General features: G+C 49.5%; 1 long non-coding RNA gene across 2 annotated transcripts in view; it reads left to right on the forward strand.

Annotated features, from left to right (window-relative positions):
• The first annotated feature begins 3,874 nt into the window (after positions 1 to 3,874).
• The window catches only part of LOC105493364 (uncharacterized), a 39,078-nt gene continuing 19,082 nt past the window's right edge, over positions 3,875 to 23,870 (forward strand). Inside the window, exons 1-3 of one of the 2 annotated variants that reach the window (XR_011608500.1) lie at positions 3,875 to 3,945; positions 10,326 to 10,459; positions 20,877 to 21,095. This is a non-coding gene — a long non-coding RNA (uncharacterized lncRNA). Of the gene's footprint in view, positions 3,946 to 10,325; positions 10,460 to 20,876; positions 21,096 to 23,870 lie in introns of those variants that run through there. The other variant, XR_011608501.1, reaches the window with a different exon arrangement.

Here is a 23,870-nt window from a genome sequence, read left to right on the forward strand (position 1 = left end):
TTGGGACAAACACCCAGGAACTAAGGTGGGGGTCAGGTAGAGAATAGAGCGGGAGAGGTGGGGACATAAAATAGTGCCCCAAACTCACCCTGGCTCATTACTCTAGCAATCGCCAGCATGTGCCAAGAGCTTTCCATTCTCCGTTTGTTGTCCTTATAGTTCATTCTCCCAATAGATGAAAACCAGAGGTCCAGATAGCTGCACAACGTTACACAGCTGGTGTGTAGGGAGGCTAGGCTACCAACCAGATAATCTAACTTCATGGTGGCCTGTGCTTTTAACCTCTTTGCTCTATGGCTTCTTGAGTCAGTTTCCCACCTACCAAGTGGGGCTCTCAGTATCTTCCTTGCAGACCTAGCAAGGGCATTCAGAAGAGTTCTTCCTGTGGGAGGTGAGGGCTGTCAGAAAGGCAGAGACCATGATGTCAAGCGGTCGAGACCATCCAGGCTCTGACGTCAGACTTCCTAGCTCAGGGAGCCAGGGAAACCATTCACCCTCTCTGGACCTCAGTTTTATCATCTGCCAAATGGGGTGGATTTGTTGGACCTACCTCCTAGGATGGCTGGGAGGGTGGCAGAGCTGTGAGTGATATGCCTGGCGCAGAGAGAACAGATCAAAGAGGCTCCCCCAGCATCTGGCTTGTAAATCGTCCACATGTGAGCATCCACTGGAGACTCGGGAAGAGGCAAGTCTCCCTGTTACTATTGTGGTCTCAAGAAATGGCAACCCCAAAGCACTCCATAAAACCCAAGCAGTAGTTAAGTTGGACTTCTGAGTGAACAGGAGTAATTAGTGCACTTCCCACAGAGAGTAAAACCCAAATGTCAGCCAATGCCAGGGCCATTAAAGCTGTCCTCGGCTACAGCTCTTGCCTGCTGCTGGCTGGGTCTCCGCCTCCCTGCTGACCTTCTCAAAGGCAGAGGACAGCACAGCAGGGAGCTGCCTAGACCTGCGGACTGGACGCGGGGACAGAAGACGGGCTTTGTGTTTTTCTCAGCTCTGGTACCAACATCTCCTTGAGTCTCATCTTTCTCATCTGTCAAATGGGCTATATCTGCCTTATAGGGTTGTAGGGAGAATTCGGTTTGGCCATGTGTCTAAAATGTTAGGCAAATGATAGCCCTTCTGGATGATGTAAGTAATACCACAAGGGCAAACAGTGTCCAAGACATAGTAGGTATAGTAGATGCTGCTGGTATCCCACTCAGATGTCTTTACTCACGGACCTGTCCCCCACTGTTCCTCTAGGCTGTCAGTATCTTCCATGTCCAGAGGAGGAACCAGAGCTCTGCTAATGGGAGCTGCAATTGAGTAAGAAGTTTTGCCTCGTGCAGCCCCTAAGGCGGCCCACAGCCAATGCTGTTTGATACAGGGTACAAAAGGCCAGCCCTTGGCCTCAGGGTTGGCGGCAAGTCTGTGGGACCAGTAACACCCCATAGTTCCCTATGGGATCTGACTGAAGTTGGACTCTAGTTACAATCATGTCTGCCCAAATTCTTCTCCTGCTCTGCCCTGCTTCCCTAACCTCTCACAGGTTTTTCCTGCAAACACAGCCTCCATAAAAGACTTTATGTGAATCCTAAGGCTTTAAGGCTCTTCCTAGAAAGGGCCTAATTTAAGATCGCAGGTGTTCAGTAAATGCTTGTTGAGTCAACACATTGCCTGTTATCAAAAAAAAAAAAAAAAAAAAAAAACAAAAAAAAAAAAACCGGAGTGGGACCAGGTGAGGCAAGAGAGGTGCCGAAGGCCCAAACTTTAAGGAAGGGTCCATTCTTGGAGTCATGCAAATGCCCAGCCCTGCTGAAAAACCAGAACCCGTTTAAGCATCAATCAATCAAGAAGCAGCTATGTAAACTATAGGACACCTTGCCGGGCGCGGTGGCTCACGCCTGTAATCCCAGCACTTTGGGAGGCCGAGGCGGGCGGATCACAAGGTCAGGAGATCGAGACCACGGTGAAACCCCGTCTCTACTAAAAATACAAAAAATTAGCCGGGCGCGGTTGTGGGCGCCTGTAGTCCCAGCTACTCGGGAGGCTGAGGCAGGAGAATGGCGTGAACCCGGGAGGCGGAGCTTGCAGTGAGCCGAGATTGCGCCACTGCACTCCAGCCTGGGCGACAGAGCGAGACTCCGTCTCAAAAAAAAAAAAAAAAAAAAAAAAAAAAAAAAACTATAGGACACCTTAAGAGAAGATGGAAGGTCATGGTCATGACATGGATTCCTGAGTCAGCTGGAGATAGACCTGAGCTCCAGTCTTGGCTCCACCACGAAACTGCCACTTTGCACAAGTCACCTCACTTCTCTGAACCTCTGTTTCCTCATCTCCAAAATGTGCATGATAATAGCCCCCTCATATGGCTGTTGGAAGATTTGATGAGATTGTGTTAATGTACTTTCCACACAGTAGGTACTCAAAAAAGAGTAGCCATTGTAATGGCCTTTAGAAGCACTTAGAGCAATTTTCTGAAAGTGCCTTACACGGGACGTCTCCTTCGCATCCCTGCCTTGTGCTCCCATCCCAGTTACCTGCTAGACCTGATGATTCTGATTCTCATGTAGAGCACAGTAGAACACATGATTAATTTCTAGTGATGGATACATTCCCTCGGCTTACCCATGTGTGGATGAATCCATATCTAAGGGATCTTCTAATCAGAACTGTGATTAAAATGAGGCGTGCATAAATGCATCCATTCTATGAATTGGCCCAAGCAGCTAAAGGAAAAATCACAATAAACAAGATAGATTTACCCTTCCAGAGGTGAGATGACAAAGCTCAGGCTTTGAAGACCCACATCTGGCTGTGTCTGATTCCACCACCCATTACATGGTCTAAAGCAAGCTGTATTTTTTTTTCTGAGCCTCAGGTTATGTGTCTGCAAAATGGGCGTGATAAAGCTCATAACACTAACACTGACATAATGCTATGTGCCTATGTATTGGGCTAAATTTATTTATTTACACGACCCCTGAAGTCTGTAAGGTTGGTATTAGAATGATCTCCATTTTCCAGATGAGGCAGAGAAACCATCCAGAGGGAGAATTGGCAATTTCAGAAGTAGGGAGCATCTTAATTTCTAGCAGAAACTGGGATAAACCCGGGGTACGAGATAAAAATGGGAGATTCAACCATAAAAGTTTGGGAAATTAAATGATGCTATGACCATCTGGGATGCTCGCTGGACAGAGCCCGCATGAGGGCAGGGCAAGTTAAATTATCTTCATGAGTATCCCTGTGTTCAGTAAAACTCAAGCTTTCTTTTCCCCTTTTTTTTTTTTTTTTGAGACAGAGTCTTACCCTGTCACCCAGGCTGGAGTGCAGTGGCGTGATCTTGGCTCACTGCAACCTCTGCCTCCCGGGTGCAAGCGTTTCTCATGCCTCAGCCTCCCGAGTAGCTGGGATTACAGGCATGTGCTACCACGCCCAGCTAATTTTTGTATTTTTTGTAGAGACGGGGGTTTCACCATGTTGGCGAGGCTAGTCTCGAACTCCACACCTCAAGTGATCCACCTGCCTCGGCCTTCCAAAGTGCTGGGATTGCAGGCGTGAGCCACCATGCCTAGCTGACTTTTCTATTTTGAGTTGTTTGCAGGTCCAGTCTTTTTTTTTTTTTCTTTCTTTCTTTCCAGCATTACCTATTCCTTGTTCCTATATTCCTACATTCTCAGTCTGTGGAGCTTGGATGAGGCTGAATCATCTTCAGATACAAGGGTGATCACATGACCCAGTACCCGCCAAAGGAGTCCAGCCCCTGGCCTCATTGATTGGTTCCAGGATAGGCATGTGACCAAGGTTTGGCCAATTAGAACATTACAGCTCTCTAACTACACTCATTGGCCTTGGAATGGGCACATGACCAAGTTGGTCCAATCGGAGCCAAGCCAGGGACATTTCCCTGGAGTGGCTGGAAAAGAGGAATCTCTCGAAATTCTGCAACTGCTAACGGTGAGGAAGGGGTAAGCTAGAGACTTCCGGGGGCCATCTCGTGGGACGTGAGAAGGAAGCCAACACCCAGGAAGCAGGATCGGGGAAGAGAGACACACACACAAAGCCCTGATGATCTTGTTTGAGCATCTGGGTCCAGCTAAGCCTAAAGTCTTCCATTCCTGGATTCTTGTTACATGGAACAATACATTTCGGTTTTTTGCTTAAGTCGGTGTGAGTTGGGTTTCTACTACAGCAACTTAAAAAGCTCTCTCTGACACAACTGTCTGGCCCGTTTGCATTATTTTTTTTCCCAAAAGCAGCTTTCCTCCCAACATTATGTGATGCCATTTTTTTTTTGTGGCGTGATCTAGCTTTGTCGCCCAGGCTGGAGTGCAGTGGCACAATCTGGGCTCACTGAAACCTCTGCCTCCCGGGTTCAAGTGATTCTTATGCCTCAGCCTCCCGAGTAGCTGGGATTACAGGCATGTGCTACCACGCCCAGCTAATTTTTGTATTTTTGGCAGAGATGGGGTTTCACCATGTTGGCCAGGCTGGTCTCGAACTCCTGAGTTCAAGTGATCCACCTGCCTCGGCCTCTCAAAGTGCTGGGATTACAGGTTTAAGCCACCACAACCGGCCATGTGATGCTATTTCTAAGCACCAGTGTGGAAGAGTGTCAAATGTGGCATCAGACTGCTGAGGCCGAGGCAGGTGGATTTGGATCAAATTCCTGCTGCTCCCTCCGGACCTGAAGCCCTTAGGCAAGGCCTTTCATCTCTCAAAGCCTCGGTAACCTCATCTATAAAGTGGGGATATTAATATCTCCCCTCACAGTGCAGATGAAACAGGAAACGTTTGTTAAACATTTTCACATGCTGTTCCTTCTGCACAGAATGCTCTTCCTTCTCTTCTTTGCTGACTTAGCATCTATTCAACTTCAGAGTCTCAGCTCACGAGTCATTTTGTCAGAGCTATCTCCCTAACCTCTTTGGCCAAGGCCGGTTGCTCTGTGAAATTGTCACATCCTCTGGAGCTTTCATTACTGAATCAATGCGTTGTTCTAGGCACAACTGTGTGATTAATGTCCACCTCCCCCACTAGAATGTAAGTTCCAGGGGGACGGGGAAGTGTCAGTTTCTGCTCACCACTATGTCTCCAGTACCCTGCACAGAGCAGGCCTTTAAGAATTGGTCAATGCATTAACTGCTATTGTACTAGACTGTAATCAGAAGTTTTAGGGGGTTGGGTGCTCAGGCCTATAGTCCCAGTGATTTGGGAGGCCATGGGAGGATTGCTTGAGCCCAGGAGGGTGAGACCAACCTGGGCAACATAGCGAGACCCCCATCTCTACAAAAAAAATTTAAAAATTAGCCGGATATGGTGGTGCATCCTTGTAGTCCTAGCTATTTGAGAAGCTGAAGTAGGAAGATGGCTAAAGCCCAGGAGTTAGAGGCTGCGGTGAGCTAGGATCCTGTCACTGCACTCCAGCCTGGGTGACCTTGTCTCCAAAGATAAAAATTAAAAATTGAAAAAAAAAGTTTTAGGTAAGTAGTGTTTCTTTGGACTCAGCCTACATAGAAGTGGGCATCTGAAATTACTAGGATGCTATGATTCCAGCAAGTGTCCACGTGGGTTCATCCGACCCAAAACCAATGGAGATGAGCGTTGGTCTCTATATGACTAGCCTGAGCCATGCAGATGGCAGGTCTTCATCCATCAGCCAATGGATAGTCACTGTTCCCTTAGGTCCAAGAAGGCAGGAACAGTGGCACACAGAAGGACAAGTGGCCTTCAAAGAACCCATAGAAGGGATGAGCTTAAAAGGAATGAGATGAAGGCTGGGTGTGGTGGGTCATACTTGTAATCCCAGAGACTCAGGAGGCCTAGACAGGAGGATTGTTTGAGGCCAGGAGTCTGAGACCAGCCTGGGCAGCATAGTGAGACCCCTGTCTCTATTTTTAAAAGTTTAAAAATTAGCAAGGACTGGTTAATTAGCACACACCTGTCCTCACAGCTACTCAGGAGGCTAAGGTAGAAGGATCACTTGAGCCCAGGAGTTCAAGGCTGCAGTGAGCCATGATGATACCACTGTTCTCCAGCCTAGAATGCAGGTTAGATGCTAGGTTAACGAAGAAGATGCTAATTTTAACAAGGAAAAGCATTCTGTGCAGTAGGAACAGCATGTGCAAAGGTTTAACACATATTTTCATGTTGCATCTGCACTGAGGGGGATGTTGATATCCCCATTTTATTCATGAGGCTACTGAGCATTTGAGATATGAAAGGCACTCCAGCCTTTTATTCTTTTCTTGAGACAGGAAAAGAATAAAATGAAATAAGGATATTGTGGGCTCTGGAGAAGGCCTACCTGGGTTTGTAACTCACCCCTGTCACTGACTAGCTGTGTGGCTTTAGACAGCCTTGATCCATCTCAAAGACTTGCTTTCCTCATCAATAAAATGGAGATGTCATCCCTGTGTTGCAAGGAGACAGACTGGCTGGGTCCAAGTCTGCTCCTCCCTTCGCGTTGTGTGAACACGGCTCACTGGTTTACCATTTGGTGCCTCAGTTTCCTTGACTGTAGGATGGGGTAGCAACAGAATCTAATTCTTAGAGAGGTTGGAACGATGAGGCCATTTAATGAATTAAGTGCCAGCCACCAACCTTGAATTTAATAGAGACTCAATGTATGTGGCTACTGCTATTCTTCTACTACTCCTATATTAGTATTATTAGTAGTAATATTAATATAATGAATGAGCTGGCTTATGCCAAGCAGCCAACACTGCCTGGGGCATGATCAGGCCCTTTCTCTTCTGATGTGTGTCCTGGCTCTGGCCACTGGCTGACCCACCCCAATTAGGTGACTCTCATGTTAATATTGACACACAAAGGAACCAGCTGGCGACCTCTGAACTCATCCCACTTGGGATCACAGGCTGATTTTGGCCCCAGCCCTCAACTTTGAGAGCCGGACTCGTAATCTCCTTTGACACCAAAAAGAGTTGGCCTCACCCCGACCTTTGCTCCCTGCTTCACTGATTTCTGGTGTTTCCTGGGCCTGATGGGCGTCACGTTGCCCATAGCATGGATGTGGCCTGGAGTGAGTGGAGGGAGGCCTGGATGGGCCAGTGCTTGGGGGAAGGAGTAGGGAGGGACAGGGCAAGTGGAGGCCTTTGGCTCAAGAAAACACACCTGCAGCCGGGTGCAGTGACTCATGCCTTTAATCCCAGCACTTTGGGAGGCCTTGTGGGGAGGTTTGCTTGAGGCCAGGAGTTCAAGATTAACCAGGGCAATGCAGCAAAATCCTGTCTCTCAAAAAAAAAAACCCAAAAAATTAATTAGCTTGGCGTGGCGGTGCACACCTATAGTTCCAGCTACTCAAAAGTGAGAGGTAGGAGGATGGCTTGAGGCCAGGAGTTCGAGACCAGCCTGGGCAATGAGCAAGACCCCAATTTCTACAAAAATAAAATAATTAGCCAAGTGTGGTGGCACAAACCTGTAGTCCTAGCTACTCAGGAGGCTGAGATGGGAGGATCACTGAGTCCAGGAATTCAAGGTTACAGTGAGCTATGATGGCACCACTGCACTCCAGCCTGGGCGACAGAGTGAGACTTTGTTTCTGTATAAACAGATAAATCAAGCTCACCTGTAGAGGATGGATCCATGGGGACAGATTGCCAGATAGGGATGTCTGTTAGGAGGACAACAGTCCACGAGAAGATGACAGTGAGTGCATCTGATTGCTGGCCAGAAACGGAGCTGGCAGAAGAGTCACCGGGAAAGTGGAATGTACAGGGCCCCAACCATTAGCCTGAGGGGTGTAGGGAGGAGATTCTCAGGGAGGAGGTCTCTTCTCAAATGTACTCAACACAGGGTTTTGTCCCCTGTTGCTCTGGGCTTACAAGGAAGGAATACAGATGCCTTGCTCAGTGCTCCCCAACCCCCTGCCACCGCCGTGGGTGGGTGGTCTGCATGAGAAATGACCCTTGTGCCTCTTCCCCAACACCAGCACCAACCCTGTGCCCTGACCCCAAAACCAGCCTCAGCCCTACCTACCCCAACACTGAGCCCGGGAAACAGACCTAGAACCGGGTGATGCCTGAGAGGAGTTACCATGGCAACAGATGTGCTGGCACAGAGATAGGGAGTTTTGCTGACCATCCTCAGCCCGCTGGCCGCCCCATAGAGGGGTGCATGAACCATAAACTGTCTTTGCAGCTGGCCCTGGGGACTTGGCACTCGACATCCCGCCAAAGGCGAGGTCTCCTACAGACTAGTCACTAGTCACAGAGCACCAGGCCAACCTCCTGATGGAGTTCTCTGGCTCTTCCAGCTTTCTCTACGTGACACCTTTGATTACAGCCCCTCTGGGAGACCGTCTGCTTCCATTTTCTTCTTGGGGCTCTCTCCCCCTTGCACTGTGGATAGAAGATGAGCTTCTGAACCTCCTTTCTGTGATGGGCCTGGAGCTCGCAGGTGCAGTGGGGGAGGATGAAAGAAGGGTCAAAAGAACTGAGGTTAGGGGTGAGGCCTCTGGAGCCAGACCTGCCTGAATTTGACTCTGGCTCTGTCACTCACTGGCTGTGTGGCCTTGGGCCAGTTACTTAATGTCTCTGAGCCTCCTTTCATCATCTGCAAACTGGTAGTGATTTCAGTAGCACTCACCTTGTTAGGTTGTGGTGAGGATTAAATGAGATAATATGTGATCAATCTTAGGACAGGGCGTGGCAGAACATAAACACTTAATGTCTATAACCTCTTGCCTTCACTAAAATCACCCCATTCCTGGGAAGAGAGGAACACGTTTTTGGCCATGAGAATTCAGGGGGTTAAGTAAAAGTGTAAAAGAGTGAATGAGTGAGAATTGAGAGTTTTGGGAATTAGAAAGAAGGGTGCTTTCTTTTTTTTGAGATAGAGTTTCGCTCTTATTGCCCAGGCTGGAGTGCAATGGTGTGATCTCGGCTCACTGCAACCTCCACCTCCCAAATTCAAGCAATTCTCCTGCCTCAGCCTCCCAAGTAGTTGAGATTACAGGCGCCTGCCACCATAGGCAGCTAATTTTTTGTATTTTTAGTAAATATGGGGTTTCACCATGTTGGCCAGGCTGGTCTTGAACTCCTGACCTCAGGTGATCCGCCCACGTCAGCCTCCCAAAGTGCTGGGATTACCGGCGTGAGCCACCATGCCCAGCTGAAGGGTGCTTTCTTAATATACTCTGCAGTAGACAGTAAGTTTTCAGGGAGCAGAAAGCAAAGTAAAAGTCTGTCTGATTTCCCCCAATTCTTCCAACACCCGGCACAGGGCTGGGCACAAGGCTTTATTTCCACAGTCTGAAAATGCCATCCATTATAAGAGGCAGCATCCATTTAACTAGAGTATTTCTCTTTCTTTTTCTTTTTTAAGATGGAGTCTCGCTCGGTCACCCAGGCTAGAGTGCAGTGGTGTGATCTCTGCTCACTGCAACTTCCGCCTCCCAAGTTCACGCATTTCTTGTGCCTTGAACTCTTGGGTAGCTGGGACTATAGGCATGTATCACATGCCCGGCTAATTTTTGTATTATTAGTAGAGACAGGGTTTTGCCATGTTGGACAGGCTAGTCTCAAACTCCTGACCTCAAGTGATTTGCCTGCCTCAGCCTTCCAAAGTGCCAAAGCAAATAAAAATGGGTGTTATATATGTACTAGATCCCAGTTTCAAAATGTTAAAAAGAAAAAAAAAAGTTCATCTTAAAGTTGGAGAAATAAAATAATAGGTCATTAATAAATGGTAATTGACTGTGTGAATGAATGGTTGCAGGAAATGACAATACAATAGAATGCCGTCAAATACTCACTATGCTCACTATACTCACCAATACTGGAAGAGTTAGAAAAGGGATCCACCATAACAAGCAGAGTGCATCTGGGAAGACTTCCTGGAAGAGGCAGTCTGTGAGTGGGAATAAGCAAAAACTAAGTTATCTGACTTGGGGAGAGGAAGAAATGGTGGTTAAGCATAAGGGGCAGAGTCTTGATAAATTACGAGGCTGTGTGACCACCATCATCCCCCTCCTTAGGTAATGGAGAATGTCAGAATTATCCAGGGAGGTGACTTCTACGTCAGCTCAGAGAAGCCAGGACCAGATCAGACATGAGTCCCAGGGCATGGGCCTGCACCAGGTTAGGTCCACAGGGGGCTTAAGGCACTGGAGGCAAAGCAGCCCAGCTGCTCCTTAGCTGGGCAACTCTGGACTGGCTATTTGGCTTCTCTGGGCATCAGATCCCTCCTCACCCAGGAAGCAGGGCAGACGACAGGGTTCTGAGGTCAGGCATGTGCAGAATCTGGTATATGGAAAGTGCTTCATGAATATTAATTTATAATAGGATATGGTTTTTTGTTTTTTTTTTTTTGAAAAGTTTTGAAAGGTAAAGGCCATTAGCTTGGAGGCAGAAGACAGACCTCCTTGACTGCTAAATTCTTCCCGGCCTGAAATTGGAGCATTCCAGGCTCCTCAGATGAGTCATAAGCTGCCAAGATTGTGAGCCTCTGGGTGAGTATGAGTAGAACCAGCTACTTCCTTTGCGGGGCTCAGTGAAAAATGCAAATGAGAGGTCGGCGCTAAATATGGGAATGTGCCCATCAAGCTGCTTCTGTGGCCTCGCGCCTCGCAGCAGTCACAGAGCCTTCAGCTGGAATCCTGGCAAGCACTGCGGGCCCTCCCATGGTCTGGGATGTGCTTAATCTGAACACGGCCCTGTGGAGTAGGTGCTATTGTTATCCTCATATTACAGATGGGGAAACTGAGGCACAGAGGGACCACCAGCTGAACCGCCAAAGGACCGGCAGCTGGTGGCGTGGCTTTTAAAAGGGAACCTATGCCCCCGGATCTGGAGGCATGTTACCCCACTAACCCCTTCTTTTAGGGTGAAATACACATTCTGCGAAATGGAGGCAGCTTGTAGTGGGGGTGAAGCCAAATGTGAGGGCCCGGGCAGCCGGATTTTCAATCCCAGTCCCCAGGGCACCTCCTTCCCACCGTACCCCGCTTCCTCCAGCAGGGAGCCCCCTCCCTCCAGCAGAACAGGGTCTGGCCTCGCCAACTTGCTACCGGGGCTGGGGGCCAAGAGTTAACGTCGGAAGGGAGCTCGGGAGAGTGTGAGAGCTAAAGGACATGTCAAATCAATCATATTTAAACAAAAGCCTCTCCCGCCCAAGGGCCCTTTTAAAAGCTGCTTATTTAATTAAAAGTCCCATTTTCCATATTTATGGCCCTTATTCAGTTAAATATTAACCGCTGGGGCCAGGGCTAGTGTGTGCTTTGTGAGCGGTGTGCGGGGAGGTTCATTACCGCGGCCGGGATTTATCAGACGGTGTTGCGGCCGCGGCGGATCAATGCGGCCTGCCCTGGACAAACATGCGGGGGGCGGCGCAGGGGGCGGCGCGGGGGGCGGCGCGGGGGCCGGGTAGGGGCGGGGGCGGGGACCCCGAGGGCGCCTCCTCGCTCTCCGGCGGGGACTCAGCGACTCGGGGACGCCTTGTCTCTCTCCCTGTCTCTCTCACTTCCACATGCTGTCCCTGGGGCTCAGTCATACGCCCGGAGTCAGAGACAGAGAGACAGTGAGACCCAGAGGGAGATACAGAGAGGCCCAGAGAGAGATACAGAGAGCGAGAGACCCAGAGACAGTGAGAGACCCAGAGAGAGACAGGGAGACAGTGAGATCCAGAGAGAGAGAGATACAGAGACAGTGAGAGACACAGAGAGACAATGAGACCCTGAGAGAGGCCCAGAGGTAGATACAGAGAGATAGTGAGAGACCCAGAGAGGCAGTGAGAGACACAGAGACAGGGAGACACCCGGAGAGAGACACAGAGACAGTGAGAGACACAGAGAGGTAAGGAGAGACAGCAAAAGACCCAGAGAGACAGAGACAGGGAGACATCCAGAGAGAGACACAGTGACAGTGAGAGACACAGAAAGAGACATTGACAGTGAGAGACACAGAGACTGAGAGATCCAGAGACCCAGTGAGACAGACACAGAGAGACATCCAGAGAGAGACACAGAGAGATATAGAGACACTCCCAGGGAGACATAGAGACAGTCAGAGACTCAGAGAGACAGAGATAGGGAGACATCCAGAGAGAGACACAGAGACAATGAGAGACACAAGGAAAGACACAGAAAGTGAGAGACACAAAGAAACAGAGACTGAGAGACCTAGAGAGACAGTGAGAGACCCAGCAAGACAGAGACAGAGACAAGAAGACACCAGAGAGAGACACAAAGACAGTGAGAGACACAGAGACAGACAGTGAGAGACCAGAGAGAGACACAGAGACAGTGAGAGACACAGAGAGATCTAGAGACACTCCCAGGGAGACATAGAGACTGAGAAAGCAGAGAGACAGTGAGAAACAGCGGGTCATGTTTTTCCATGTCTGGCTGTGTCTAGGTCAAGACCAGGTCCACACTTCTTAAAATCCAATGAGAAATGAAAATGTTAAAAAAGTAATAAGAATTTCCTGTGTGTGGCTGCACAGGTGGCATGCCCTGGGCCCTGGCAGCCTCTCTCTCTTACTGTGTGCTGGGGTGGGGCTGCAGGGGTACCAGGCATAGGGGTTAGGCTGGTGGAAGGCCCATAAGAACCCGCTCACTGCTCTTCCAGGCTCCATTCCCTGGGGAGATAGGCAAAAAGTAAAAAGAGGGAAAGGGGGAAATCTGGCATCTGCTAAAGATTTGACCTCACTCAGCTGCGGGGACGGGCAGAAAGAAAATAGCCACAGAAGAGGCCCAGATCCAAGCAGAGGCTCTCATGACTGCAAAACATGCATCACACACAGAGCTTTATCCAGGGCTTCCCTGCACCAGGCACCAGTGCTGGCCAGTGCTGGCCAGTGCTGGCCAGTGTTAACTCACGTCATCCTCACTTCCATCCTATATAGGTTGTACCCTTTTGATCACCATTTTACAGATGGGAAAACTGAGGTTCCTGGCAGGTAGGGAGTGATCCTAGGGTCACTCAACCAGGGAGGGGCAGACCCAGGCTGTCTCCTCCTCGTCACACAGTAGAAATCACCAGAGCTGCTCAGACCCAGGTGGGGACCATCCTTGCCCTCTACAAGTTCCTGACCCTCCCTGAGCCTCAGTTTCCTCATCTGTGAAATAGGGGAATAAGATTTTGGGGGGCATTTTGTATCATGTTTTGTGGTTGCTCCATCCCAGGTCCTCCACCCCACCCTGCTGCTCCTGACCACTGCTGTTGGTCTCTGAACTCGCTGATATGACTCTCAGGGTGTCAGGGACAAAGCCGAATGCACTTCCCCATCTTCCGAGTGCTCAAGGGGGGCAGGGCTTTCTCTGGCCCTCACTGCAGGAAAAGGTGCACTATAGAACCACAGACAATCCCACCTCTGCCATTTACTGGTTCTGCAAACTTAGGCTGCCTCACATCACCACTCAGAGCCTCAGTGTCTCCAGCTGCAAAATGGGGATAATGATAGACCCTCCTCCTAGTTGTTCTGAGGATTCAATAACATACTTCTTGTAATGGCTTAGCAGTGCGTGGCATGCAGTGAGCATCATTGCCAGCCCCATAAGAGCCTGCAGGGGCTGCACAAATGCTGCCAGCCTGTACCTCCAAGGTGCCATCTCTGAGGGGCAGTGGGGCTCCATCAGTTCCAGCCCTGAGACCCAGCCAGTCTCCTGAGTGGCCTGGCAGAGGGAGGCTTCAGCTCCAGTGCCACCTCTGGCCCTCCTGTGACCTTGGACCTGGAACATGCCACTGCCTCTCCTGGGGCCTCAGCTTACCCATCTGTGGAATGAGGGGATTATTGGGTTTAGAAAAATCTCTCTGGGCTATTGCAGGGCTAATGCATCTCCACAGCAGACAGGGTGAAGAATTTAACCTAAATGTGAAAATATCATTGAAATGTGCCCATTTATGCACAGGAAGGACTGTGTGACAACCAGGGCAAGTGCCCAGCTCCTGAGAGCTGTCTGTTAGGTGCCAACAGCCAGGCTGGGAAAGACATCTGCTATGTCACACACATGCATGCACACACATGGCCATGGGCACATGCACACACAAACATACATGCATGTATACACACATGCCCACATGGACACACGAACACACACACATGCATGTACACAATGCACATAGGGCATGGGCATGCTCATGCATGCATATGAATGCATGCATGGGCACTGGCCTGCACACACACATACACGCGTACACATGCATGGACGCACATGCATACATGGGCATGAGCGCACATTCCCATGAGCACTATGCACACATGCATGCTCTTGCATGCATATACTCAGGCACATGCACACACACGGACATGCACACACATGTGCACACACACGGACATGCACACACACACACGTGACACATGCACAAGGGCATGCACCCCATCACATCTTTTGCCCCACGCTCTGCTTCTCCATTCGGATCCTGTTAGGAGCCTGGTGCCTGATTTCTCCCACCACTACCTCCTCCCCAAAAAGAAAAAAAATCCGAAAAGCCAGATTAGAACTTCACACACGCATCGCTGGAAAAAATCTATGTCTCATTTTCATATCTAGCAAAATAAAATGACAGAAGAGCACTCCAGCAAACCCCTAGAGGGGGAAGCGTGTCTGCCGAAGATGAGGGGTGGTGGTGGGGAGACACCTTTCCCAAAGGGAGGAGGCCCCAGGGCCAGAGGCACGGGCGGGAGCGTTGGGCCTGGCGAGAGGCTAGAGGATGAAATCGATCAGGCCGTTTTGTCCTGGGGCTGGAGGAAGGCTGGGGGGTCCTGGGAAGAGTCTAGGGGGTTGAATGGAGGTTAGAGAGGCAGCGACAGGGGGAAAGAGGAGAAATAAAATCCTGGGGATGGTGGTGTGAGTGAGGGAGCTGGAGAGAGAGAGAGAGAGAGAGAGAGAGACACCAGGTTATCAGAGAAGTGTGAAGACAATAATACAATCTGACATTTCTGAAACAAGACCCCCCGGTTGCCATGGCAACGTCTCATGTGGGAGCAGCTCCCAGGAGACGGCTCCGAGATGTACTATAAATGATGTTTGATTAGAATTTAAATCATTTAGGCAGAGAGAAGATAGGCCTTTTGTCAGCAAGGGGACCTGGGGGTGGGGAGGGAGGGGGGCCGGGGTTGTGGCGGGGGAGGGGGCGCTGCTGGAGCCAGCCTGGGCGTGGGGAGCGGGATCGGAGGTCAGCCAGGGGGTTGATTACTTTTGCCCTCAGCTTCTTTCCCGTTTACAGTAACCTTTCCATGGTGGCCGGAGGGACTCAGAGGGCAGGAGAGGAGAGACCTGGGCGGGGGCTGGGGGTGTGGGAGGGGAGTAAGGGAGAGCAGCAGAGATGGAGGGAGAGATGCAGAGAGACAGAGAGGAACGGACAGAGCAGAGAGACAGAAGCGGGAGAGAGAAGCAGGAAGACAGAGGAGAGGGAAAGGAGAGGAAGAGAGACAGACACAGATGGGCAGAAACGGTGAGAGAGACAGAAAGAAGAGAGACCAGGAAATGGACTGAGAGACACAGATAGATGGTACAGAGACAGAGAGAGACCGAGAGACACAAAGGCGGAGACCTGGAGTGAAAACGAGGACTCTTGTATCCACACACTTGGAATCATTTTCCAGCCTTTGAAAAATGCATCAGGAATGTGGGTGCCCATGTTGAGTCCTGAACTTAGAAAAAGCTCTGCCTCCACCTCCTACTTTGGCCCCCATCTACGGGGAGATTCCCTGGCCCTGGAGTTCCTGGGGAGGGGTTAGTGACCCTGGAAAAGAGGCGCCATGGGCTTCTGGTCCTAAGAAAAATGGGCCAATTTTACTGAGCTGCCCTGTAAAATCTTGGACAAACCACCTCACTGCTCTGAGCCTCAGTTTCCCCATCTGTAACATAAGAAGTGTTATAGATGGAGAGTCAGATCAGCCTATGGGCAATGAGCCCCCTGTTCCCCATTCAGTTTTTATTTTTAGTTGCATTAGTTGCCAGCATTTAAAAGTTGGGAGAGTTTGCAAAAAATGTTTAATTTCTGGGTTCTTAAAAAAGTAGGAAAATCTATGCGTGCTGGGCCTGAATTTCCACATGGCAGCCATGTGCTGGAAAGGAGTAGTAGTCCCTACTTTTAAGCAGAGTATGAGGTCTCCAGCACCATTCCCTATTGTCTTACACCCAGCTACTTTTCACACCTTCATGGTGACTGCCTGCCCTCTGTAGGAATTTGTGGGTTTTTTGTTTGTGTTTTGGAGACAGAGTCTCACTCTGTCACACTGGCTGGAGTATGGTGGTGTGATCACAGCCCACTGCAGCCTCGACCTCTCTTCTGGGCTTTAGTGATCTTCCCCCCTCAGCCTCCTGAATAGCTGGAACTGTAGGTATATACCGTCACACCCGACTAATTTTTGTATTTTTTGTAGAGATGGGTTTCATCATGTTGCCCAAGCCAGTCTCCAACTCCTGGGCTTAAGCGATCCTCCTGCCTCAGCCTCCCAGAGTGCTGGTGGACTTTCAAACTCTGTAAATAAACTCCAGGATCCTTATGGCTCTAGCAATCTATTAACACGTGGATTGTAGACCTCATACCTCAGTCACCATGGCTTTGGGAACCCAGGATAATAGAGTTCATGGGGGTGATCACAGAGTCAGAGCGAACTATACGGCCATCCTCATATGCACAGTCGGTGCTCAGTAAATGTTTAATTAATACAGGAAGATGAGCCAAAATGATTAGGGAGACTGAAATGAGAACCATTATGGGAAATAGGGTAGCTTTTTGAGAAAATGAACTTGTACCACTGGGCACTGAGGATAAAAGTGACCTGCTTGGGAGAATCCCAGGAAGCAGATGGGAGGGAATTTGTAAGGAGGGAAAGAGCTGCTTTCTTTTTTTTTTTTTTTTTTTTTTTGAGACGGAGTCTGGCTCTGTCACCCAGGCTGGAGTGCAGTGACGCAATCTCGGCTCACTGCAAGCTCCGCCTCCCGGGTTTACGCCATTCTCCTGCCTCAGCCTCCCGAGTAGCTGGGACTACAGGCGCCCGCCACCTCGCCCGGCTAGTTTTTTGTATTTTTTAGTAGAGACGGGGTTTCACCGTGTTAGCCAGGATGGTCTCGATCTCCTGACCTCGTGATCCGCCCGTCTCGGCCTCCCAAAGTGCTGGGATTACAGGCTTGAGCCACCGCGCCCGGCCAAGAGCTGCTTTCAAAGAGGCCATCTTGAAGTTCTCTATCTTGGTACCTTCCTCATACCCACCAGGGCACTTGTCACAATCTGGAAGTTTTTGTTTGTGTATTGGCCTGTGTGTGTGGCCTCTCCTCCCCGAGGAGACTGTGAACTCCACGAGGATAGAAACTACATCTGGCACAGCCAGTGCTGTAGCCCCAGCACCCAGCGCATAGTGGCTGCTTAGGAAGCTCTGGATGAATAAATGAGGGAATGAGTCCCCTTTTCTCACATACTTCTTCTCCCATTTTTGCTCTGAGTATTTGAAAGCTATCTGAGTCCTGTCCTCATACTTTATTGATGATGATGATGATGATGATGATGAAGACAAGGTCTGACTTTGTGGCCCAGGCTGCAGTGCAGTGGCGTGATTACGGCTCACTGCAGCCTCCACCTCCCAGGCTGAAGTGATCCTCCCACTTCAGCCTCCCGAGTAGCTGGGACTACAGACGTGCACCACCATGCCTGGCTAATTTTTTATTTTTATTTTTGTAGAGGTGGGGTCTCATCATGTTGCCCAGGCTGGTCTCAAACTCCTGAGCTCAAGGGATCCTCCTGCCTCTGCTTCCCAAAGTGCTGGGATTACAGACATGAGCTACTGTGCTCGGTCCCTCATGCTGTATTATTAAATGCAAGCAGTTTGCTTTTATGTTTTGTTCATTTAAGGGAGCACTTCCCTTACTAGGGGTGCCAATAATGTGACCCTGGGCTAGTAAGAGGCACTTAATGTCTCTGAACTTCAATTTCCTCACCTTCAAAGTAGGGCTAATACCTTCATTCTGAGACTGTTCTAAAATTTAGGTGACAGGTCTATAACAGTGTCTGGCATGGAATAGGTGCTCAATAAGTAGAAGCAATTTTAATGGTTGTAGACACAGATAATCTACTAGCATGTGGTAGTCATATAAGTGATAAGAAGACCCAAGGGAAGAGGCAAATCTTAGGGTGATGTGGAGATAGGGAAGAATTTGGAATTCCTTTAGCAACGTTCTTCTTAGGCAGAGCTGTGATCCCAAGAGAATTTTTCTCTCTCAATTTTAGGATTTTGAAGCTTTACAATTGAGGAGGATGGTGGATTCATCCTCCACCTTTACTATCTTACAGTTCTGGAGGTCAAAAGCTTGACATGGGACTCGCTGTGCTAAAAATCAAGAACTGCACCCTTAGAGGCTTAGGGGAGAATTGTTTCCTTGCCTTTTCCAGCTTCTAGAAGCTGCCCTTAATCCTTGGCTCATGGCCCCTTCCTTCATCTTCAACCGATAATGGCCATGGAACCTCTTGACCCTTCCAACTCCAATCATATCGGTAATGCCTGCCTGGAGCACTGTGTGGGGAATGATGTTGCAGCCATGTCTGGACTTATGGAGCAAGAATGCTGTAATTGATTAGTGGATGTCTGCCATGGGCAGGGATGGAGTTACTTAGTTGCACAGTGCTTGGCACACAGGAACTGCTTGTGGCAGCTGCCTCTGGTTACCTGTGTCATGGTGTCCCCTTGGCCCAACTCTAATTTAAAGTTGCAGCTGCTGTGGGCCATTCTGTGCAAGCAGACTGAAATTCGCCATGGTGACAGCACATAGCCTCCGGCATGAGCTATGTGTCTTTCCTGTTTCAGTCTTAGGCCCTGTTGGATGCGATGGGTGTCCACTGAACCATACACAATGCAGCCTGGACATGGAGGGTTATGACTTGTATTACTTTTCTTTTTTTTTTTTTTTTTTTTTTTGAGATGGATTCTCGCTCTGTCGCCCGGGCTGGAGTGCAGTGGCCGGATCTCAGCTCACTGCAAGCTCCGCCTCCCGGGTTTACGCCATTCTCCTGCCTCAGCCTCCCGAATAGCTGGGACTACAGGCGCCCGCCAACTCGCCCGGCTAGTTTTTTGTATTTTTTTTTAGTAGAGACGGGGTTTCACCGTGTTAGCCAGGATGGTCTCGATCTCCTGACCTCGTGATCCGCCCGCCTCGGCCTCCCAGAGTGCTGGGATTACAGGCTTGAGCCACCGCGCCCGGCCTTGACTTGTATTACTTTTCTACAGTGACTATATCAAATTCTCACACACTGGGTGGCTTGAAACAATACCCCCTCACTATCTTACAGTTCCAGAGGTCAAAAGCCTGACATGGGACTCACTGTGCTAAAAATCAAGAACTGCACCCTTAGAGACTTAGGGAAGAATTGTTTCCTTGCCTTTTCCAGCTTCTAGAAGCTGCCCTTAATCCTTGGCTCATGGCCCCTTCCTTTATCTTCAAAGCCAGCAATGTTTTGGGCTGAATCTTTCTCCCATTGCCATCTCTGCTTGTCCCTGTCTCATCCCCTCACTTCCACTTACCAGAGCTCTCGTGGTTACACGGTGCCCACCAGATAGCCCAGCATGGTCTCCCTGTTTTAAGGTCAGCTGGTTAGCAATCTTCACTTCATCTGCACCCTTAATTCCCTTTGCCATGTAACCGAACATTTCGCAGGCTCTGGAGATTAGGAAATGCACAGCTTTAGGGGTCATCATTCTGCCTACCACATCGCCCCTGGGGTCAGCCCCTTGCGACAGTGAGGGACCGTGGATGCTGTTGCAGTCTTCTGGTCTTCAGTAGACAATTCTGGAAAGCATTCTCTACACCCCTCAACAGGTTCCAGAGAAATCGGGTCTTTGTTGTCTGTAGTGGCACTTTTACATTGACGCTCCTCCTTCCCTGACTTACTCTCCCTCATCCCTCACTCCTGCTTCCAGAGATCACTGGTCAAATAAGTTATCTGTGCCCAAGTCCTTGTCTCAAGCTCTGCTTTCAGGAGAATCCAAACTAAAACAGTTCTGGCCAGGTGCAGTGGTTCACACCTGTAATCCCAACACTTTGGGAAGCCGAGGTAGGCGGATCACTTGAGGTTAGGAGTTCAAGACCAGGCTGGCCAATATGGCAAAACCCCATCTCTACTAAAGAGACAAAAAAGCTGGGCATGGTGATGGGTGCCTGTAATCTCAGCTAAGGAGACTGAGGCAGGAGAATCACTTGAACCTTGGAGGCGGAGGTTGCAGCGAGCCGAGATCACACCACTGCAGTCCAATCTGGGTGACAGAGTGAGACTCTGTCTCAAAAACATAAAATAAACAATTTTCTGTAAATGTTGGCTATTACATTGGTCAAGCTAGATGTGATAGATACCTGGCACAAAGTGGCTTAAGCAAAAAGCAATTTATTTTCTCATTGACTGAAAAGTTAATGGTTATATCTAAGACTTCAGGCACAGCTGGATCCAGGTCCTCAAACAATGGCCTCAATAGTTTGTCTTTTTTGAAACCTCACTTGTACTTTCCTGTGTTGGCTTCAGCCTCAGGCACCCTTTCCCCATACATTGGCAATGATGGTCTCCAGTTGCTCAGCCAGTGACCACAACAAAATGATAAAATGATTGTGACTTTTACCCGATAGTGCCAGGAAACGCACAAATAGGCATCCTTGTTCCTCAGTTCTGATTGGCTCATCTTGGGGCACATGCCCGTGCCTGGACCAGTCACTATGGGAGAGGGGATGTGGCACTGCCATTGGCCTTGGGTCACACGAATTGGGGGTGGAGTCAGCTACGAGTTGGGGGTGGAGTCAGCTACATCAAGGCCACCTGGCCTGAGAGGGAGCAAGCTGCGTTTCCCCTAAAAACACTGGAGTGCTTCTCACATAACAAGGAGTCAAGTACAAATCGCAGACGTCCTCTACAAATGCGATCATCGTGTACTGTTAATTTTAGGTAAATCTCTTGCAAGGATGGGAGACAAGATGCCGCCCAGCAGGTGGAGGCCTGGAGCTGGGAGGACGGGAAGCCAGGCGTTGTGCCAGTCATCAGTGCCAACCGGTCCTGGCCGCAGGGAATTCTTGGGATCAGAAATCCACAGTCTGAGAACTTGTCTATAATTTTGCAATTTCTATTTTCTTTGCTACAAAGCAGAGAGAAAGCTAAAAGAAAATAAAGTTCCTCTCAAAAATGCCAGGCTGTTTGCGCCGGATAAAATGGCATGTGAAGAGTGAAAGAGCCTTTTGTTGAGGCTTGGGGAGAAAGAAAAAGGGGCTGAGAGCGAGGGAAAATGTATGGGAAGCCCCCCTTCCCCACCTGGGGAAGAGGCAAAACAGAGATGGGAGGGAGAAGAGGGTTCCTCTTGCATGAGCTGAGCCCAGGGAAGGTTTGAGTGTCATTGATCATCAGGGATCATACAGACCTGGATGAGACACTCTCCCGCCACTTTCTAGTGGTGTGGGCTTGGATGTGTTTTAGAAACTCTCTGAACCTCGGTTTTCCCATCTGTAAAATGGGGCTGGTGATAGTACTTCCTCATATGCCTTAGGTGAAGATTGAATGAAATAACATATACAAAGCCATTAGCCTAACATGCTTGGCATGTGATCAAGAATTAATAGTAACTGTTATTAGGATTGCCGTTTTTACTCTGATTCCTTATACCTGTCAATAGTCAGGGTCATCTATCTCAAGGAAAACGGGTTCCCAGCTTGCTTTTAATCAGAAGGTGGAAAGTGCAGCGGGTACAGAGACCTAGTATGCTGTGTTCATCCCCCGTTACTGCTGTCACAAATTACCACGAACCTGGAGGCTTACAATAACAAACATCTATTCTCTTACAGTTCTGAAGGTCAGAAGTGCTGAGACTGGGCGTAGTGGTGCATGCCTGTAGTCCCAGCTACTTGGGAGGCTGAGGCAGGAGGATCGCTTGAGTCCAGGAGTTCAGGGATAGCCTTGGCAATATAGCCAAGGGTCAGACCCACACCAAAAGACTCACCCAGCCAACTCACAGAGTCACAAACAAAATCAATCATTGTTCTGAGTTTTGATAGGGTTTTTTTTTTTTAAGACCCTATCTCTTAAAAAACAAAAAAAGTCCTAAAATCAAGGCATTGGTAGGGCTACATTCCTCCTGGAGGCTCTAGGGGAGCACCTGTTTCTTTGCCTTTTCCAGCTTGTAGAGGCCACCTGCATTCCTTGGCCTGTAGCTCCTTCTTCCTTCTTCAAGGTCAGCTGTGTAGCATCTTCTAGTCTCTCTCTCTCTGCATCCATCATCACTTCTCCTTCTCTGACTCTGCCTCCCTCTTATAAAGATCCTTGTGGCAACATTGGATTCACCCAGATAATCCAGGACCATTTCCCCAGCTCAAGATCTTTAACTGAATCACACCCACAAAATCCTTTTTGCCATGGAAGGTCACATAGTCAAAGGTTCTGGAGATTAGGATGTGGACATTTGGCGGCGGGGGGCATTATTTAGTGTGGCATCTATGCTAAGCCTAGACAACAGGAAGGCACATAAGCTGAGTTGGCTTTGGGTCAGTTGGTGTTTATGACACAGCAACCCACCCCCAAATTTAGGACTCAGAATAACGATTGATTTTGTCTGTGACTCTGTGAGTTGGCTGGGTGACAGTTTTGGTGTGGGCTGGCTCTGCTGGTCTTGGCCGGTCTTGCTTATGTATCTGCAGGCAGCTGGTAGGTTGAACATTGGCTGAATGATCTAGGCCTCACTCCCATGTCTGGCGGCTGGCTGGCTGTCTGCAGGGATAGGGGTCTCTCATCATCCAATGGGCTGGCGCAGGATTCCTTGCTTTTAGGCATCAGGTTCCAAGAGCAGAAGCTACAAGGCCACTTAAGGCTGAGGCTTGAAATGGGCACAACATTACTTCCCCTGCATTCTGGAGACAAAGCAAGACACAGAGCCAGGTCAGGTTCAAGGACTGGGGAAACAGACTGGGGAAACAGACTCTACCTCCTAATAGAAAGAGCTCCTAGATATCATGGCCATTTCTGCAGTCCACCGCAGGGCCAGTGCCAGGCGCTGTGCTAAGTGCTTTCATTACACTATCTCATTCCATCCTCATAATAACCCTTTGAGATAATAAGCACCATTTAGAGGTCCCCAACTTATAGACGGAAACACTAAAGCTCACAGAGGTGCAACCATTTGCCTAAGGTCAAACAGCTAGTGAGTGGCAGAGTGGGGACTTAGCCCTTATGTCATGAGCCACAGTAGACCCTTCTAGCAAAAGACATGCATTTGGAGATGGCTGACCAGCATTAGAGAGGCTGGCTAGAGGGGAAACATGAGTCTCACTTGATACTGTTGCCCAAGCACTGAACTCACCAGCTCTGCTGCTAACCCCTACGTGGCTTCCCAGGCCCCATCTCCTGGGAGGCTGAGAGGATTCCCAGCAGGGCATCTTTTTTGAGGAGCTGGGAGCCCTTCCCTCACCCATCCAGGAATATGGGAAATGGGCCTATCACTTATTGCTCCTTTTCCACCTATGCAGGAAAGGGAGGAAGGACAGCTGGCTGGGGTGGAGGTGCCTGTCACTTTCCCTGTGAGTCTGACCTTTTTGTGCCATCTCCTCTACCCCCATGTGGGTTCAAGCCCCCACTGCTTCTAACCTGGATGACACCAGAGCCTCCTCCCTGGTCTCCCTGCTTCCATCCTGGCCTTACTGCCCCCCACATCCATTTCCCACTTGGTGGCCAGGGTGAGCCTCTGACAACCTAAGTCAGATCCTATCACTCCTTCCACGGCTCCCATCTCAGTGAGGCTAAAACCAAGCACCTACCAGATCCTGCCTGTGACCTCTCTGATCTCCCCTGATCCCTACCACCCTGGCCTGGGCGCCCCAGGTACCCGCCCACTCAAGGGACTCCAACCTGCCTGGAACATTCCACCTCTAGATAGGCTCACTCCTTTACTTCATGCCAGTG

This window comes from Macaca nemestrina, chromosome 10 (genome assembly GCF_043159975.1).
Source record: "Macaca nemestrina isolate mMacNem1 chromosome 10, mMacNem.hap1, whole genome shotgun sequence".
Lineage (NCBI taxonomy): Eukaryota > Metazoa > Chordata > Mammalia > Primates > Cercopithecidae > Macaca > Macaca nemestrina.